We start from the raw sequence: 21799 nt of genomic DNA, 5'->3' as shown, positions 1-21799 counted from the left end.
GCCTCTTTCTCTTGCTACTTTTAAGATTTTCTCTTTGTCTTTTGCTCTTGGCATTTTAATGATGATGTGTCTTGGTGTGGTCCTCTTTGGATTCCTTTTGTTTGGGGTTCTCTGTGCTTCTTGAACCTGTAAGTCCATTTCTTTCTCCAGGTGGGGGAAGTTTTCTGCCATTATTTCTTGAAATAGGTTTTCAATATCTTGCTGTCTCTCATCTTCTGGCACTCCAATAATTCTGATATTAGACCGCTTAAAGCTGTCCCAGAGGCTCCTTACACTATCTTCACACTTTCGGATTCTTTTTTCATTTTGCTTTTCCAATTGGGTGTTTTTTGTCGAATCTTTGGTTTGATTATTGTGCTCCTCTGGTCTGCTATTGGGTATAATATTCTCTATTTCAGTCAGTGTATGCTTACTTTCTAATTTCTTTATCGTAGCATCGAGGGTCTCATTAGTTTTCGTGAGGCTCTGCACAAATTTATGGCAAGCCCTCAAAATTGCGATTCTTAGCTCCATATCCTCCATTTCTGTCATGTTTTTTTGTCTCCGCATCTTTTATGCTTTCTTGGTGCACCCCCTTGTGGTCTCTGTGCGCAGTCTTGTTCTAGCCAAGCCTTAATTGTTGTAGTTAACACTAGAGGGATTTGACCACCAGGCCGACTGGCTATAGGAATCAGCTGTATGGAAAACGTCTGCCTTCTGGGGAGGCGCTAATCCAGCCTTTGCCTGAGGCGATCGGCAAATGGCTGTGCGCAGGGTTTGGGCGGGGCGGGATCAACAGTGCGGGCGGAGGGAGCAGTTATGGCCACGCTCAGTCCCGTTCCCAGAGGCTCTGCTTCTCAGAACCCCGGCAGCCGCTGCAAACCTCGGAGAGAAAGCTGCCCTCAGGTTCCAACTGATGCCGGATAATCCCGCTTCTCCCGTTTGAGTCTGGGTCCCTAGAGACTCGCCCGGATCTGGAGCCCAGAGTCTGAGACTCACTCCCGACAGAAAACGACAACCGCGCCCTCAGCCACCAGCCTGCTTTGCGCGCGCACCTCGGTACCTTTGTATTTTCCACACTGCGCCGCCTCTGAGCCTCGATTTGCTGTTCTCTTTCCTTCTAGTTGTAGAGTCTCTCTTCAGCCAGCCTTCCTGTGGTTCTGGGTGATGTCCGTTCAGTCTTTTAGTTGTATTTTTGAAATGGTTGTTTGCGGCAGCGGTCTCCGGTGTTTACCTACGCCGCCATCTTGGTCTCGGACCTATAACTCATTTTATATGAGTAGATTATAAGAGCTGAAAAGGAACTCAAAGGTCATCTAGTTCAACTCTGTCATTTTGATCATAGAAAAATGAGACCTCAAAAAGTTAAAGTAGAAAAAAAAAGGGAGGGCATTTTATATAAGGATATTGGGACACAATTAATACAATCATTCAATATATTTATATTGGCTGACTTCTATTGATGTGACATGTAATTGTTCTTTAGAGATAGTAGGGTTTTAAAAGAATGGTGCAGAGCATAGATCTATTTTAATAAGGAGATATGGATATTGTTTTTACTATTGGGATATAACAGTGTAGACTTTTTAGTATCAAACTGGTAGCACCAAGTGGGCAGCTGCCTGTGATATGGGATATTCAGAATGGAGAGACAGAATACATAGTGACATTGGAGTTCAATTACCTCACAGTTGTGTCCAGATGGGTCCTGCTTGCTGGCTGATCAATATCATGCCGGATCCCTCTGGGCTTTTATGGCTCCAATAAAGACTATTTCATTAGGTATCCCAAGGCCAAGAGATAACAGTGAGGGTTTTCCATGAAGATCTACAAAAGGTGACCTAAATGGTTGCCTCCATTGAGATGGATCACTTTGATTTTTCTCAGGTACTTTCTTCTGGTATGGACCAGTTATGAGACCTGGAAAACACCATCTTTGTCTCAATGACGTCTTGCTGAGGCTCACTGTTGGGTCTAACTGCAGGTAAAGGTAAAGGAGGCAGCATGAACCACTCTGTCCAAATTAGCTCATCCATGGGCTATCCTATCATAATTGACCTCACATTCTCCCATTTAGAAATACTGACTAGAGCACCAGAGGGGCTTGATATCTCCTTTGACATGAACATATGGGGCCACTCATAGAAGAGATTCTTCTGAAGGTAACTCCAGCTTTTCCCACAGTGTATCAATACTATGAACCATACTATATTGAATCAGACTAGCTAATTGAGTTTTTAAAGGAATGAGGAGCTTTGTTCTATAGGCAGGTTTCAGCATACTGATGATAGCAAAAAACATTCCATCCTTGAATTTCTCTGGGCCAACTCTTCTCAGACATCTTTAGGATAGGTTCTTCTATTTTACCTGTTCTCAGAACTCTGCATTTTCCTTCGTATCACCTATTAATGATTGGATTAAATACTCATTTGAGTGATATGAGTTTAATGTTAACCTTCCTAGATAAACTGAAGTACAAGGAGCACATCTCTCTTATTGTATGCATTATCATGGAGCCCTAGCCTGGTGTCTAATGAAGAGTAGGCACCAAACATGTACTTGTTAAATGATTACATAAGTGAATGATTATAAGAAAAAAAAAAGAGTGAATGAAGAATGAGTGAATCACTGGATGGTATTGTTGCAGCAGCAGGAACACTGCAAAGGAGGGTAGCCCCATATAGGTCACCATAGTGGGGCCCTGTCCTTCAAATTTGAGGTGGGGCAGGAGCAGCAAATGTTTTAAGGGCAGGAAGGAAAAATCCCTGGGTTGTGGGGGTACAAGGACCTGTTTCTGAGAATAAAGAAACTTAGTTATCCCTGGAGGTATTCCAAAGTCAAATTTAACCTATTTCTTATCTTTCCTGGGTTGGCCACATCAGAACACTTCAGATGATTGCTGCAATTTCACCACACAAACTTAAAAGACAATGAATTCTAAAGGAGGGCCTTGAGAGAGTCTCTTTAAATACAGATTTAGTCATTATGGAGTTTGTAACTTTTGGCGCGGGTAATCCTTAAAGTCTTAACACAATAGTTCCTTGTAACTAGCATTGTCTTTTATGACTTAATTGAACTATCCATTTGTGAGATGACTCAGGAAATAAAGACCTTGCATAAATATGAAATATTATTACTATACCATTTGATTCCAGATGACTTGCTTTAAAGAACAATATGTTCACATTTACTTTCCCATGACATTTAAATCTTGGGTCATGAGATTTCCAGAATAGGAAGTACAAAAAAACCCAGAATATAAAATTAAGTCATCGATGCGATCTAGCCACTCCCCTGTTTACTTGATATCTATATTGGTCAAAAATATAGAAATCGATGTAAAATATTGAGTTTTGATACTGGGTTGAAGAATAGAAGTATAGATTTAATGGTGATTATCACTGATCCTCACTTTAAAACCTAGTGTTTCAATTTATTTTCTGGTTCAGAATAAAATAAGAACTCCATGTTAATATTGCTTCTTTTGAATATGTCACATACAGGTTAAAGGAGCAGTTATAACTTCTTTGGCCTCCTTTTGAATAAATTGAATGTGTATATAATGTGTAATCTCTCTCTCTCTCTTTTTAGAATGGACAATGATTTATTTATTTTTAAAATTTAAACAGACTTTACTTTTAAAAGCAGTTTAGGTTTCTAGAAAAATTGAGCAGAAAGTTCAAAGAGCTTCCATTATCTTCGCTCTCCTCCACCTTTACATTGCCCCTATTATTAACATCTTGCATTATTTTGGTACATTTTTACAAAATTAGTGAATGGATATAGATATATCATTATTAATTAAAGTCTGCAGTTTACATTATGTTTCACTTTTTGCATCATCCAGTTCTATGGGTTTTGACAAAGCATGATGCCATGTATTCATCATTACAGTAACATACAGAATAATCTCACTACCTTAAAAATCTCCTGTGCTTTACCTATTGACCCCTCCTCCCCTCCCCAAACCCCTCAATGATTTAATTTTATAAAAAGTAGAATCGTATTCTTCTAATAGCAACATAGAATAATGCCAGAAACATGATGAAAATAAAGGGACATGTATAATATTTTATTCTCATTCTATTATTATTTTTAATCTTATTACTTCAAGCTCTGCTTTTGAACAATACATTGATAAATACAAATTTAATAAATTTTTCAGAAAGCTTATAAATTTATTCTTATCCTCTGTTTCTGGCTCTAATGTTGGATTCCATTCCCCCTGCCCCACCTTCCCTCCCAAAGGACATGTCTGGAATAAGAATAGAAAATTTCTTCCTTCTTTCCCTCGCTCTTTTACTGAAGGTGAGAGGCACTAAATTGTCAACTGTGGTTCATCTGTGAGTACAATTACCTCTCATCCCCAAGTGGTCAAAATAATCACATACCCCCATCAGTAACACCATCTTTAGCATCATTGTCTATACTATCAGGAATCTCTATTAAATACCTATATGTACACCATGCTCTTTGGCTTGACCTATCAGAAAGAACTACTTAACAGTCCTTCTCTGGATCTCAAGACTTGCCCAGAGCTTCCCCTGCCTTGCGGAGCGGGTGCTGGGATTAAGGAAACCCTTCACATGGAATTGCCAAGCAATCAAGATTAGGGCCCTAGGATGGATACTTCCAACATTGTTGCAGTGTGTTAAGGAATTAAAGCACATTTAAAGAGGATGGAGGCGGCATCTCTCCATTCTTGACCAAAAGAACAGGAATTTTCCAGATCTGCAGCCACTGAACTCCCTAAAGAACAGCTTGCCCAGTTCATGTGAGTATCACATGACTTTCTTTAGCATTTGTAGAATCCAACATGTTCTCTAGAGCATGATACTTAATTGTTTTCATTATTAGTTCAAAAATAAAACATGGTGACTACATTGCCATGGCTGCTCCTCTAATTAATAAAAAGACTGTGTTGAATTTAAAAACAACTAACTCTTTTCATGTCCAAGTTACTTTTAATCGCTATTATAAATTATTACCTTCTTCCACATCAGAGGTGTCTTATGACTAAAAGACGAGACAGTCGCCATGATGCTTTTTAACAATGACTCTTATGTTTCTTCTGGTAAACTCATAATGTTAATTACACTCTACAACAGTTGGAGTGCCTTCCATCAAGGGCCTCGATGCACCTTACAAATGTCATGAGTCATCAAAGCCCTTCTACTAGTATAATGGAGGTAAGTATCCGTGGCCACAGTTTTATAGTTAAAGAAGCACAGAGAAGGTTAGTGTTTTTGTTTTTTAAAGTGGAATATATTTTAGTGAAAACATTTAGTCATTATTTAAAAAGGCAGAGAATTTCAATGAATATTTATTGAATGAAACTCAATGAAAATAAATGAATGACACAACTCATCAACAAGATCTGACTATCCTGGCAATGAACACCTGGACCATATTAATTATTTGGAGGAGTGGTGAATTGATCATAAGTTATCTAATCAATCAATGTTTACAATGATTACTGTAGAAACTGGTGAGTTAACCATCAGAATGATAAAGCAGATCTAGAAAATAGAAATGGCCAAATATTTTTGTAACATTGATGCAATAACATTGCAATTTAGAGGCAGAAGATTCCAGAGATGATTTAGTCAAGCACTTTCATATTTCAAATGAGAAACTTGAGATACCGAAAGGTTAATAAGTAACTTGCATGAATCATTCAGCTTTTAAAACCTTAATTTAATTTTTTTATACTCCCTTCTGCTTCAGACAGGCTTTAATTTGGCTCAGTCACTCAGCTAGTTAGTGGCTTCGCTAACTAGAATCTAGGCTCCTGACCTTAATTGATCCACCTTTCCACTAAATCCCATTTTAAAAAATTTTCATGAGTGTCCTTCTACACCCTAACTACCATAAAATCATGGGATGTGAAATTTGTAAGAAGGTCACTTTTGTGATCTTCCTTTTTTTAATCAGTGAGGCGTCTGACATTCAGGGAGTTTAAGGGAATTGCTCAAGGTTTATGGCAAGTTACTGACAGACACAGGCCTAGGATCCCCATTCCCTGTGAGCCTTTCACTCCTTCAGAATCTGGAACTAAAAGCAGGATCCTAATACCCCAAGCCACCAATATAATTTTGTCATTATTCTTTGAAATCCTCTTTTACTAAAGACAAATGAGAAAAAGCATGAGATAATATTAAGAATTTTAAAATGAACCCCTCACCCCTGGCAAAAAAAATAAAAATAAAAAATAAAAAAAAATAGTCCAGGGCATGTTATTAGGTCAGTAGTAATTAAGGTTTCACCTATTTATTTGTTATCTTTTCAACCTGTGAATTAAGGCAATGATGACTATTATTTATCACAAGGACACTGAGGAAGTGAAGATCTCAAAGTGCTTACTAAATTTTCCTTTTAAAATTTTTTAAAAATATATTTTTATTGATTTTGGAGAGGAAAGGAGAGGGAGAGAGAGAGAAAGATAGTAACATCAATGAGAGAGAATCATTGTTCAGCTGCTTCCTCCACGTCCCCTACTGGGGAATTGAGCCTGCAACCCGGGCACATGCCCTTGACTGGAATTGAGCCCTCAGGCCTAAGCTCTATCCACTGAGCTAAAATGGCTAGGGCACTTACTAAATTTTCAAAGATTAAGTTATTTCTATTAAGGTTTCAAAGTTGTTTATTTTTATTTATGATGAAAATTGGCAATGACAGGTAAAATGTATGATAACCCTGATTGAATATGAACATCTACAACTAAAACAACATGTCAATTCTTAACTACCATTGATAATTAAGAATTTCTAGCATTTTTATGTGTTTTAAGTTTGTATCATCCCATTCTATATCCACAAAATTTTAATTAAATGGGGATCACTAGATAAAACAGAAGAATGCTGAGTTTTCAAGATGGCTTTTCCTCTTATTTTCCATAGCCCTCCTTCCTTTAGAAGCTGTCATACAATTATATACTTTGGACCATCTTCTCTACTTTTTTATAAGGAAAAACTTATAAAAGAATACAACTGTGTCAAATAAATCTTGCAATATAATATATAACACTTTCCATGTGTATGGTGTTTTTCAATGAAGCTAGTAAAGTACATGGGCAATTCTTCAGAGATCACTGAAGCTGGTGAAATAGACACTTCTATTAATGAGATGGAAAAGGTGAGCGCTGGGGTGAGGGGCGGGTGACCAAGCGCGTGATCAAAGGCTTTCCTTGAATCATATAGTTTCCAAGTCTTCAAGTGCTCCTGCTACGTCCTCAACTTTAATGGCAGATATAGCAGGCCCAGGGAGGTTGTATTGGCTTCTGATTCTGAAAATCCTCACCTCTAGACGTACTTGCTGTGACTGATATTTATTCCGTTGCCTTTACATATTGTTTCCTTGACACACATATGCTCTACATATGAAAATGATTCCCTTCTATTATTTGTATAAGAAATTCACTGTAGAGCTCCTAATTACTCTATCTCTCGGTGCATACTTAGGGTCTTGGAAAGATTCTAAGTGGAATTTGTACTGCGAGTTGAATATTAATAAGATAAGAAGAAACAAGTTCCTCCTTCCCTTTAGAGCCCCAAACTGGCCCTGTGAGTAGGAACATAAGTTCACACTGCTAGGCCTAGTTGTCCCAGCTCTTTACCCAGTTCCCCATTAGTACCTCATAACCACTTGCAGGGATCACTTCAAGGTAGTTGGGATTTTCTAAGCAAAATATTAAAGAAATCAGCATCCTCTGCTTTAGTTAAATGCTTTGTTTTATTAAAAGTCTGTAAAATTTTAACATGCTGCTCTTCTTTTTACTTTCCTTTTGAAGTACCAAAAAGGTTAGCAATGACACTTAGCACAAGAAACAAAGCATTTCAAGCTCTTTAAAGAAATACAAACAATATTTACATTATGCCTGTATTTTATAAGTACAAATGTTTATTTCTATAGATTGTTCCTCTGGCAGGCTCATTCCTTCCTTTCCTCGTCTAGGCTCCTGACTTCAACATAAAAGAAGCAACGTATCTACAGAAAAATATTCTAGGTTTCTATGTAAACGAGGATTAGAAAGTTGAGACTGTGCACATATTTCTTTATTCTTCTCAAAAGCTGATTGATAGGTAAACCCCAAGGCAAAGTTTTAATCAGTGGTTATGACACTTTGTACTCTTACATCTTCCACCATCTAAAAATACCAAAGTGTTTAACAGCAGTTGAAATGGAATCCTCATAACATCTTTTCAAATTAAATAGATGGTTTGCACTACTAGTCTCATTTGTTAGAGAGAGAAATAGGGATGTTAATGTGTATTACCTGAACCACAAAACATAGTCACTGAAAATCTAACTTCAAGTTCTTGCCCTAAGAATCTGAATTTAAGTCAGTTCAATAAATAGGTATGGCATTTTCAACTATGTGCCATGCACCAGGCTAGTTAAAAATTGTAGCATAGGTGGGAAAGAGAATCAGAGTTAAATCAAGGTTAGTTTCCAAGCCATCAATTTTGTATTTAAAATTGTGACTATTCAGAAGTACATACTTTGTATTATGTTCTATAGCTGGGAGGAAACATGTAGAGAGCAATGTGAAGTCCAATAAATACTCAGATATGAGAATGGAGTGAATAATTGGTAACTAAGTTATTTCAAACTGAAATAAGATTGAAATTTACTTCGATGTAATAGAAATTTAAAAATATATTTGGCCCTAGCTGGTTTGGCTCAGTGGACAGAGCATTGGCCTGCTGACCCAAGGGTCCCTGGTTTGATTCAGGTCAAGGGAACGTGCTCAGGTTGCGGGCTCGATCCCCAGTAGGGGGCGTGCAGGAGGCAGCCGCTCAATGATTCTCTCTCATCATTGATATTTCTAACTCTCCCTCTCCCTTCCTCTCTGAAATCAATAAAAATATGTTTAAATATATATATATTTAAAAAAATAAAAATTTGTTTGCCAAAGCTTCTGAAATTACTTTAACTTCTAAGAGCCATTCTATCCATGATATTAATGAGTCTTGATCATATGCAAATCATGATTCCAGGTACTGAGAAGATCCAGAAATAAGAAGCCAAGGGCCTTACTCTGAGCAGTGCTCATTACTAGGTGCTACGATGGAATATGTGTTTATATAGAGTCATTATCTCTGTTTTTCCGGTAATGAAAGTCTATGTTATTTTTCGGCATTATCCAATCAATAGCTTTGGTTTACTTAGCCTCCTACTTTCAGTAGAATTTATAGAACTCTTTTTCACTGTATCTTTTTAGCATCGTTGTGATCAAAGCAATGCTGTTATTACTTTCCCCACTTTATAGATAATATACTGAAGTTATTAAAAAGTTATGTGAATTGTTTGAGGTCAAGCAAAGTCTCCTTACTGCACTCTTTTTTTTTTTTTTTTTCCACTAAACTCTTTTGCCTGAACAAGGACCCTTTGAGGTTCCTAGCAAAAAGTAGAAAGACACTTGATAATTTTTTTCAGTAAAAATTTTAGTTATTAAAATATTTTATTATAATGTCATTACAAAGAAAAGAAGGAAAGAAAAATACATCTTATCCCACTCACCCAGTTTCTCTTTCTAGATAATCATGTTTGTTCATTTAAAATTTTAAAAATGAAATTGTAACCCTAGCCTATTTGGCTCAGTGGATTGAGCATTAGCCCGTGGACTGAAGGGTCCCGGGTTCAATTCCAGTCACAGGCACGTATCTCAGTTGCAGGCTTGATCCTTGGCCCTGGTCTGGCTTGTGTGGGAGGCAACCATTGGATGGGTCTCTCTCTTACATCGATGATTCTCTCTCTGTGACTCTCCCCCTCCCTTCCACTCTTTCTAAAAATCACCGGGAAAATATCCTTGGGTGAGGATTATATAAAAAAAAAATTTGTATCATATAAACTGCTTTGTGTCCAATAAATGTTGAACGATTGTTGTACTAAGTGTATGAATGAACTCTAAAATAATTTTACCCCTGCCTTATGGCACATATTCTCTGCCTTTCATCATTTATTTATTATATTTCTTGTTTTCTGAATGAGGTTTTAGTTGGTTGGGGTGAAATTTATACCCGATTCGCCTTTATTTTTTTATCTCCTCAGCACTTAGCTCTACACACTGAACAGAGTATGTGCTCGATAAACATTTGTTGAATGAATACATGATTACTTCCACTGGGAAAAATAAAACACGGACATGTGGGTGACAGTACATTGCCTGCTCATGAGATCCTTGAGGTCTGTGGCTTGTTTTTTTTCTAGTAGCATAGCATGTAGCTGAAAGCCTGACTTAAATTCTAGGTCTCATATTTATAGTGTCTCCCTCAGTAGCTACCTGGTTCCATGCAGGTACTTCATAGATATTTGTGAGATGAAGAGAACAAGAAAAGGAGGAAGGGGAGAGAAAGTAGCTTTTTAAAAATTAATGCTTCCTAGTTGTGGCATGCTTTCTGAGGGCCAAGAACTGCTCTAAATGCTTTACTTGGATTATGTTGTTATCTATTGAGATAGATCCAATCAGTATCCTCATTTAACAAACCAAAGCACAGAGGGAGTAAGTCATTTGTCCAGGCTCACATAGCTGGTAAGTGGTAGGAACAGGATTCAAACCCAATTTTCTTTATCACTCAGTTGTACCACCTTTTGATACAGCCGCACGGAGTTTCAGTGTAGCACAGGAGGAAAAAAGGAAGGAAGAAAAGAATGGTTACCAGCAGAGCATCATGACAGCCAACATGTGATAATGCAGAAAGCACTGGAGAAACATCTGAAAGCCCTGTATCCCAAGAATGGTTCCTGAATCATTTAAGTTAATCCAATTACTCTGGACTTGCTATTTTAATCTGCTAAATGGGTGTAGAACTGCCTTACTCAGAGTTGTTGCAAATTTACATAAACACAATTTGAACTGAATGAAGTATAATTTTTATGGCCATGGAAGCTGAATATTTTGATAACTTTTACATAATGGCAGAGTATACTTTGTCTGTTACTCTCAACAAATCTTTTTCACATAACAAATATAATTTATTCAACTGAATAGAGGCACCAAATTGAGTGTTATTTGAATTTGCTAGATCATTTACAAATGCAGTTTGAGAAAATGGAAAAATTTTCAATATTATCATAGATTTTTTTTAATGAAGTTTTTTCAATGCAGCATAGATGGCATCTCAGTTTAAATTTGACACATGTGGTTTTGCCCAAGTATCTCACAACACAATGGTGGGGAAGTGGTTTGAGATGGGGGTAAATATATAATCAGAGGAAAGAGCTCCCCCTACTGATCAGCAATGACATTTCCTACCACACCCTTGAAAGTCAACTAATACAGAATGTTAGGAACACAATTACCACTACCACCAACCACTGCACACACACACAAGCACACAAACCCCACTATTTATTGACTATTTATTATTTGCCAGGCAATTAAAAGCTATTTCCATTAATTTTAATGACAAGCCTTGAGTAGTAGTAGTTAACAGCAAACACTGAATCCCTGCCACCTGGGCTCAGAGCCTGAATCTGCCATTTTCTAGGTGAGTGGCCCTGGGCACTTTACTTCATCTCTTTGGGCTTCCATTTCCCCATCTGTAAAATAGAGTTTTTGATAACTTCTCTCTTATTGGGGTGTTAGGAGGATTAAATAAATCAATGTTTGAAAAGAGCTTATAAAAATGCTTGCATATAATATAAAAAAAAGGAAAAGAATGGATGAGGATGCTGAACTCTTCAAGAGGAAGTCAGGAGTTGAACACAGACTATCTGACCCCCAGTGCCCGTGCTCTCAAGCACTAAGATATACAGCTTCTTTAAAAAAAAAAAAATATTTTATTGATTTTTTACAGAGAGGAAGGGAGAGGGATAGAGAGTTAGAAACATCGATCAGCTGCCTCCTGCACACCCCCTACTGGGGATGTGCCCGAAACCAAGCACATGCCCTTGACTGGAATCAAACCCGGGACCCTTCAGTCCACAGGCCGACGCTCTATCCACTGAGCCAAACCAGTCAGGGCATACATCTTCTTAATATATGACTGTATGATGGAAATAAACCTAAAAGAATTAAACCTAAAAGGGGGACATGTGCTTGGGTTCTTATTTTCTGATGATGATTTTGCTATTTAAATAAAATAAAATTTAGCCTTTTCCACTTTTATCTTGGATTCCTACTCATTCTTCCATCCCTTAGCTTTATCCCATTGTAGCTATAAGAATTTTCATGAAAAACAGCTATAATAATCTCCCCAAGTTCTAATGATCATGGAGCATTTCTTTTTTTATGTTCCTTGCAATTTTGAGAGCCATTCCTAAGCATCTCTTTGTCATTGTTCACAAATTTCTCATTTCAAGGTTCTGGGTTGACCTGATTGTTAAAATCACTACTCAACTCCTGGGCAGTAGTCATAATAATCTGATCACTACAGTGAAGCTGCTCGTGGGAATGTTCCCAGGAGGTCATAAAGAAAAGACCTGATGTTTGGCATAGAATTGAATTAGCACCAACTTCTGAGGTAGTGAGTTCAGACTCATTGGCACAATTTGGAATGTAGGTAGCAGGGTAAAACCCAATGCTTTGGTTGACTGATGATTCTTACCTGAGAAAGGTAAATACACTAAAGGTAAGGGGGGATATTAGAGGAAAGTCTAAGCTTCAGTCATCCCCAATTGAAGATGAATAAGAAAGCCATAGGAAAGTCAGCAGGTTACAGCTTCTTTTCCTCCCTCAGTCAACATATTAGAAGGTCTAGTCACAACTTAATTATATGTGGGATGGGATAAAATATTTATTGGGGAAAATTATTCGAGATTTATTACACCATTTTAAGTATAGTTGGATCTCTCTGTATTTTACATGGGATTTACAAAATTTGTTAAGCATCTAGGGAGAAGCAAAGATAATTAAGATGTTGGGAAACAGAATAAATAAAGAAAAATTAAAGGACTGTGGGGAATTTAATCTGGAGGGAAAAGCAATTAGGGATAACTTATGCGTTTTCAAGTCTATGGAATGTTATTTATTAAAGAAGAAGTATTTGTTCTCTATTTCAATACAGGTCAAAAATAGAAATGGGCTTAAGTTGCCGCAAGAAAGCTTATGTATACACACAAGAAAGAACGTCTTGATTAAACTCTAGAACTTACTAAGGAAGGAAATTGTAGGTCTTTGCTTTAGGAAATCTTTAAAAATTGAAAAGGTAAGCCCTGGTAATCTGATGTGGTGTTGGGTTGAAGCAGAAGGCTTAACTGGAATTTCTTTAGGTCTCATCTAGTACTTAAATGGCATGATTGCATAAATAAGAATTTGTCCACAAAGCAGGAAGAGAAGCAGACAGAACAATCAGGCACGACCCATTTAGCAATGCAGTTGCTATTCTTGAGCAAAGATTTTTGAAATCTCTGCTGTGAAGCAGAGTCACAGTGTAATAGCCAAAACCTTATGAACACTCTGGAAGGTCCTGATCAGGCATTCATTTTTTTTTAGCCTTACGAATAAGGTCAACTTGAGCAGCAAAGGACATACTCCTCATTTTCCATTTGTGCGGAAATAATGAATATTTGTGTGTGTGTGTGTGTGTGTGTGTGTGTGTCTCAAAAATACTTTGTTATAATAAATACAATATTTTATTTTAAAAAAAATATTTTTTTATTGATTTCAGAGAGAAAGAGAGAGGGAGAGAGAGATAGAAACATCAATGATGGGAGAGAATCATTGATGGGCTGCTTCCTGCATGCCGCATACTGGGGATCGAACCCACAACCCAAATATGTGCTCTGACTGGGAATCAAACTGTGACCTCCTGGTTCATAGGTCAACTCTCAACCACTGAGCCATACTGGCCGGTCAATAAATACAATATTTTAGATAAATTTGTCTGAGATGTACACAATTTACTTACTTTTTGGTAGTTTTCTGATGTAGATCTTAAGTTGAAATTAAAAGCTGTGGTCAATATCTGGGAATGATGGTGAAGTGTCCCCCAAGATTTTGAAAATAAGGTTTCCTTTATTTCTTTCCTAAGTTAGTTTTTCTTAAAGTAAAAATTGGAAAATTCTTACACAGTGGATATGATTAGATACCTAATCATAGAGCTTTTGGAAGCAACTGATACTTCAATCAAGATAAACTGAAGAGGAATATTAGAAAGGAGAACTAGAGTATAGATGTAACTTTGTAACTCAGTATGCGGAAACTTAAACCTTTGCTTCCTATCCTGTATTGGAGAAAGCATTTGTGTATATAACAAGGCTCATCCACTGTAGAATCTCAGAAAATGCCTAGTAACCAAAGTAGAAATTGTCAAGGGAGACTTGGCAACAATCTCCTCTACCGGCCGAGTGTCTCTTGCTACCCAAGATTCGCTCAGTCCTCATGTTTTGACTCCATTCCTGCTCACAAAACAACCTTCAGCTAATTTGACTTCCCACATCACTTGACTATGGGAGAAAGTGTATTGATTTGCCAAGTCAATCATTCCAACCTTCCTGACGGTTAACTTTTTCATTGTAAATGACTTGTAGATCAGTCCTTAGGAGCTGAATTAACATAAATCTACCCAGAAGAGGTGGCTCACCCATTGGCATACTGATATTAGTGGTTTGAATCTACAGGTTTCATAGCCTGGCGTATTCACTAAGGTAAATGGAAACATGTAGTGGTTTGAGCAATCTCTTTCTCTCTCTTTCTTCTTCCCTCATTATTTACCTTTCTCAAGCTGAAACAAAAATATGATCTAAAAATATTTTCACCTAAGTGACTATTCTCCAGCTCATACAGATGAGAGCTCCCCCACTAGTCCTGCCCAGGTAGAAGTGAGGAGACTGGGTCAAAACTCTGGGAAGGAGACACGGAGAGGCTCTCAGGCTGCCTAGCAAGTAGGATGATTCTCATGCCAGAACTGTGATAGATGACTCACTAGTTCAGCAGCCACATTTATCAGACACTTTGTACCTCAATCATTTTGAAATATAACATCCTGGTATTTACTGGGACACATACTAGCAGTTTCCTGTATGCTCTCCAGTGCTCTACTGGAATGGCTTTGTCTAAAATGACTGCATGCATCATAAACTGTATAGACATACATGTTTTGGTTTCTGATTGTCATGGATTTCCTGACTCTTGCACCAAAACTCTAGTGGGTCTCACTACCACACTACCTCCGGCTGTGACCTTATCAGATTTCATAAACTAAAAAGGCCTTGGCTGGAGCAGTTCGTGAATGGCAGTGCTCCAAGGAAAACCAGGTGCTACAGGAAGTGGAGTTGGTGATTCAGTCAGGTGCATTCTTTCTTATGATTCAGGCTGACCCACTGACTAATCATTGTGAGTGGGCACCCTGCTCTCAGGAGCCCTTGTGAATAAGCTGTATAGAAAAGGTCTTAATCACTTTTGCTGATTAAGAGCTTTCACAGAAATTGCTCTGTGCAATGCCTTCAGAATTTCAAAAGGGAGGAATTGATTCTATTGTGGTAATAACAGTTATTGGTAATGCCATTTAAGGTATGCTACGTATTCTACTTCCTATCTTTACTCAAACTGAAATGTGGACAATGTCATTCAGTACTCAAGGCATTTTGCTTCAGAGTTAATTTTATACTTAGCAATGAGTGTATTTATTCTTGTTGGTTCTTTTTTTTTTTAGTTTGTTAAGTCTTTAGATTCTAAAGCAATATATGTAAGTAAGGTAACTTGTTTATTTAATTTATTTGTGCTTTCTCTTTATGATTTAAAATGGTCTACTAAATAGAAGCAAATAAATTAATAAATAAGAAGACCAAGGCAAGAAGAAAATATGAATAAGAAAGTAATAAGAGTGAGGAAAAATATATATACATACATATACAGGACGGGGTAAACTGTAGGTTTACAGTTGTGAGTACGTGAAACAGTTTATTCATTATTTATTAATTTTATCATTATTTATTAATTACTAGAGGCCCAGTGCATGAAAATTCGTGCACTTGGGGTGTGGGGTCCCTCAGCTGGTCCTGTGCCTTCTCCTAGTCTGGGAGCCCTTGGGGGATATCTGACTGATGGCTTAGGCCCGCTCCCTGTGGACATCCCTGTGGGAGCGCACTGATGACCAGGGATCAGCTCTGGCCCCGCCCCCCATAGTCCTGTTGCCACTGCCACTGCTACTCCCTCTGTGGGAAGCCACCGGCAGGATGATCAGGGGGCCAGTGCCAGCTGGCGAATGGCCAGCCCTGCCCCCTCCATTGCCCCTCCGCCGGTTGCCGCTGCCCCCAGATCGTTGTCCCCTCCCTCTGCCCTCTGGCACCTGCTTTGGCTGACCTGGGGCCACCCACTCACCAACTGGTCGTTCCGCCTTTTGGTCTATTTGCAAATTAGGCTTTTATTATATAGGATTGTATTATTACCCATATAAACAACTGTAAACCTATTTCCCCCTATCCTGTATATATTTGGGTATACATATAATACAGTAGGTCCTTGGGTTATGTCGGAGATCTGTTCCTATGGCGCAACGTAACTCAATTTTCGCCATAAGTTGGAACCCACCTACATAAGCACCTACGTCACTCACATGGAGCACATACACAGCAGTAATGAAGTGAAACAGTAAAAAAATTTAAAAGAAAGATAACAATTCCTGACCTTTACTTGTGGTAAATAAATAATAAAAAACACAAAGCACATATGTACATACATTGAAATGACAGCACTTTTCTTTTTTAATAAATAAATGGGAGATGGCGACATAGCCACGAAACGATGTACGTTGAGTCCCTGACGTAACCCGAGGACTGCCTGTATATATATTAAAGTATCTGTAGCACATGTCATATTAACCTATTAATAACAAAACTATTCTTGCCTGATTCAGAGGAAAAAGTCAGAGTAACAATTAAGCTCTTGCTGTTTGCCACGAGATAGATCTGGGTTTACGTCTCAACTCCTGCCATCTACTAGCTGTGACACTTTGCACCCATTACTTAATGTCTATATGGTGAAATGTAGATAACAATAGTATCTACCTCAAAGAGTTATTAATGAGTAATAAAGGAGATAGCCAATGTGACCTATTTAGCATGATGCCTGGTACATAGCAAGGTGTAACAAATGGCAACTATTTTTATTATGATAATAATTATTATATTAATTCCCATAAATTTATGCTTGACTAGAAGAGTACCCAGTAGGCCTTTTTTCCTTAACTGCTTTATTGATATACAGTTCTTTTTTAAAAAACACCCGTCCTTTTGAAGGTTGAAGGAGGCATGAGTACAGCAGGCCATGAAGTATATTACATCATTCATGTCCATTTCTTCCCAAGGCACAGAGTGGGATCTCACAAAGACATCCCTGACCTACCTTGGGGGCTGTAACCAAGTTCCTGCTATACTTCAGGCTTGCAGTGCCTTCATCACTTACAACTTTCCAAGAACTATATGTATGTCTCTTAAAAGTTTTGATGGTCAATACAGGGAGCAGCTAATTTTATAAGCAATGTAAGCTTGCAGTTTTCTGGGTCATCTTCAATCATACGTGATAGGGGGTCTACTTGTCTTGGCTGCCCCTCATTGTCAACAGAATCTGCCCGGTTAGCAGAGACCTCTACAACCTTCAGGGGTCCTCACTTAATTCCTCTGTCCTTTCTTGTGGAGGAACTGTCTCTGATTACTGTCACAGGCAAAGCCACCTACTTACTTTGAGTGAAACTTTGATCCTGAAATATAAGAGTCATCTTAACGAAGCAGAAGCTGCCTTGGGCAGGGTCACAGCTCACGATGCATGTGGGGATATACAAATCTGCCACGGAAAGTACAACCAAGAGGTCAGAGACCGGCTATGGGAAAGAAAGGAGGGGACCTCACTGTCCTCTCTACACACCTCCTACTGGGTATGTGCCCGCAACCAACGTACATGTCCTTGACTGGAATCGAACCTGGGACCCTTGAGTTCTCAGGCAGATGCTCTATCACTGAGCCAAACCAGTTAGGGCTATCAGTGATTTTTTAAAAATATATTTTATTGATTTTTTACAGAGAGGAAGGGAGAGGGAAAGGGTTAGAGAGTTAGAAACATCGATCAGCTGCCTCCTGCACACCCCCCATTGGGGATATGCCCGCAACCAAGGTACATGCCCCTGACTGGAATCAAACCTGGGACCCTTTGGTCCACAGGCCGACGCTCCATTAAATAAGTACTATTTATTTCTTGAGGGCATCTACTATAAGGAAAATAAATCATCCTTCAAAAGCATCTTATTAATTAATTAATTAATTTTTATAGAAACAACTTTTATTTGGGTAACATGTCCCCAAACAGATCAGTAAATAAAATAGATTCTAGAGAATATGGCCCTGTGCACAGCCTAACCGCTGCCCCCCCCCCCCCAAAAAACCCCTGGGGGTGAACATTCTCCTTCCCCGCTTGGGATCCTATGGTATAAAAAATTTTGGCAGCTCAATGCTTATCATCTGTTTGGGGCATCATGTCCATGTTCAGTATTTCCAGGGTGCAGCAATGGTAAGGCCCACAGATCTGCAAACCCTCCCTCTACCCCAAATCAGCAAACATTTCTGGCTCACCCAGAATGGGACTAAAATAAGGAGCAAGAGGACCCCTTCACTGAGGTACTGGGCAGGGCTCAGTGCATCACTGTGCTTTGAGAAAGAGGGAGGCATTTTATTTGGCACTTTAAAAATAACGAGCAGAACTGGAGAAGCCAGAGAACCAATACTGGCAGGAAGAGGCCACTTGGCACTGGTGTCTTGGGAGAAGGAAAGAAGGAGGTAGATGTGAGAGTAGGAGCTAAGAAAATTAGGAGGGGTCCACTCCAAATGACAGAGGGCTGAAATGGGCTAGAAACAAGAGAACTGCTGACTCTGGGCCTGTGTTCTCTCTACTTCCATCCCAAAGCACCTCAGTATCATGCCCAACTTTAGCCTCCCCGGTGTCAGTTTGTCCGTGTGTAGTGTCTGCCTGATTCTAGCACTCTACTGTCTTCCCTAATATTAATGTCTCTTGATCATGTCTCTAGTGACTTATCATGCCTTGTCCCTTTAGCCTGTGGACCAGGCTTTTGTCTACCCACTTCTTTCCCATTGGTCAAATTGTTCCAAAGGCTGCATTCCCACCTCTCAGAGAACTTTTTGGTTCTCAATACTTCCCTTCCCCATTCCTGAGGGGAGGTGGATCAAGGGCACCTGGTACCCAATCTCCCCTGCCCCTCTTGGAGCCCCTTAGACCTGAATGAAGAGTAGGCCAGTAAGTAGGGCAAAGCCTGATAGGAGCAGAATGACCTTGAGGATCCTTGGCTCAGTAGTGGCCAGCTCCTGGGGCAGGATTTCCAAGAAGGTGATATAGAGAAAGGTGCTGGCTGCCATGCCCTCCAGCTTAGACTGGGCCAGCTGGTGCAGTGGGCCAGCTCTCTGTGCCAGAGCTGCTCCCCGCCCAATGCCCAGAGGTGTCATGCATGAGAAGAGGATGCCACAGCCAGCCACTACCTTTGCTCACAGGTGGCTCTGCAGCAGCCTCAGGGACAAGCTGACAGCCAAAATACCCTTATGGAGCAGCAATGCCAGACACAGCTCCATGGCCCGAGCCCGGTTTCACTGTAGTCCCACTGCCAGCCCCTTGAACACCGAGTGCAGAACCAGGGAGAAGACCAATACACAGGCACGCAGGGCTGAGGGAGCTGCCAGAGCTCCGCCTGCCTGTGGGAGGCCTTGCCCATCATGCCAGTGCTGTGGCCCACCATTCACTGTTCCCAGCAATGCCCTTGTCTCCTCTCGAGGTGGTAGCACTGACTGCTCCTTGTAAGCCGGTGTGATCTGCTCCATCACCAGGACCAGGAAGAAGCCCATGGCCAGGATAAACTCTTGTAGGGGAAACTGGAGCATCACCTTCAGGGCTGTCAAGGCCTCATCTATGGCAGACAGGGAGTCAGGCAGCAGGTCCAGGAGATAGGTGGCCAGAATCCCCCCTCCTCCCCCCCGAGACAAAACAGCTTACAAGGCTCAGGGCTTTCTGGCGGAAGGCTGAGGCTTCCAGGTTAGCTCCAGGCCGGCGTAGCACACAGGTGGACACTAGACTGCAGATGAGAGTGAGCACCAGCAGGAGCACCAGGACCCCCAACCTCACCTCCAGTCCCATGGGCACTGGGGGATCTGAGGCTACGGCCTCTGGGCTCCACACCAGGAGCTCTGGTTCTCCCTAGGTGGCCGTGGTTGCTCCAGTGACTCTCAGAACTTCTTAGTGTGGTAGGCAGTTAGACAGACATGAGCAGAGCAAGGACCATGGGCCAGATACAGAGGGTCGCCAGGGCCCAACCTCGTTTTGTTGGCTGCAGACTGAAGGGTCCTGGGTTCGATTCCAGCCAAGGGCATGTACTTTATGGCAGGCTTGATCCCTGACCCTGACCAGGTGGGAGGCAACCAAACCATGTGTCTCTCGCACGGATGTTTTTCTCTCTCCAAAAGCATCTTTTAGGCACCCCATATTTTTCTTCCAACATTTCTTATTAAATATAGTGATTAAAGTTTACATATAATTCAGGAAAATTCAAAACTAGCAGATCTTTCCATCTGATAATAGGGCAGCCATATGTGGGGTGGCAAGCTTGGTGTTCACATGCTAGAAATGAGCTTGTCAAGCTGTTCTTTGTATTGCCTCACAGCGTGTTCTGAGAACCTTTGCCCTTAGTAGATATTCAATTAAGCAGAGTAGTCAAATTGCTAAAATAACATTTCTGCACTGGATTTATTTGTCCTAGTAAATTCTTACCTGAGTACATTTCAAACTTTTCCATGGTCTCCAAACTTGTTCTCTTCTCAAATTACTAAATATGATTACTTTTGGTGGGCTTTGGAGTCAGAATGTCAAATCCCGGTTCATGCACTGACTAGTTGTGTAACTTGAAGCAGGTCATCTCACCTTTTTAATCCTAAATGTTCTTGTCTGAACACTGAGTATTACTAATAAGGTTGTGAAGATTAATGTGTCAATTGCTTAGTGCACCACTTAGCACAATTCATGTTAGCTACTACTACTATTATGGTTATCATTTCAATGTTAAATGTTTATTTCAAAAGTGATCAATTTAAAGGATGTGAGAGTATAATATGCAGAAGAAAAAAATGAAAAGACACATAAACTTAGGAAGAAATGTTGCAATTTACTAAAATTCAAATAAATGCAAATTAAACATTGATAGATAAGTTTTACTATAAAACTGGAAATATACTTAAAATGATCATCTTCAATTTGGGCAAAAAAATAATTAAGCAAGCAGGTACTCTCAGACCTAAGAGTGAGACTATAAATTGGTATTCCTTTTTGGGAATGCAACTTAATATGTATCAAAGGTTTCAAAAGTTTCACACTCTTGACCCTATATTTGGATGTGTCCCTCATGGAGATAGTCAGTGAAGCTATCAAAGCATTATATATAATAATGATAAATGTGAAACTAATTTGTGAAAACTCCTGAGTGGTAAAATCCACCAGTTGAACATTATGAGGCTTAAAAATAATGTTCTCAAAGAGTACTTAAAGTTAGAAAAAATACTCCTGTGATATTTCAAAACTGAATAGAGTATATGACCTCACTTTGTTATTAACATATAAATTATATACATGTATCAGTGATATTTTTATTAATTCTCACCAGGAGATATTTTTTCATTGATTTTTTTCTCTTTTTTTAAAGAGAGTGAAGAGAGGGGTAGAGACAGACAGAGAAAAATATCAATGTGAGAGAGACACATCAATTAGTTGCCTCCCACATGTGCCTGCAACTGAGGGACATGACCTGGACCAGAATTGAAACCAGGACCTATCAGTCCATGGATCGATGCTCTATCCACTGAGCCAAACTGACCAGGGCTATCAGTGATT

General features: G+C 39.4%; 1 pseudogene; it reads right to left on the bottom strand.

Moving 5' to 3' along the window:
* Window positions 1-19143: 19143 nt before the first annotated feature.
* LOC139006163 (zinc transporter ZIP1 pseudogene) lies at window positions 19144-20711 on the bottom strand (annotated as a pseudogene).
* Window positions 20712-21799: the final 1088 nt, after the last annotated feature.

This window comes from Myotis yumanensis, unplaced genomic scaffold (assembly GCF_028538775.1).
Source record: "Myotis yumanensis isolate MYYU_CA2020_CCGP unplaced genomic scaffold, mMyoYum1.0.hap1 SCAF_3, whole genome shotgun sequence".
Classification (NCBI taxonomy): domain Eukaryota; kingdom Metazoa; phylum Chordata; class Mammalia; order Chiroptera; family Vespertilionidae; genus Myotis; species Myotis yumanensis.
This window is presented reverse-complemented; position numbering and strand designations above follow the sequence as displayed.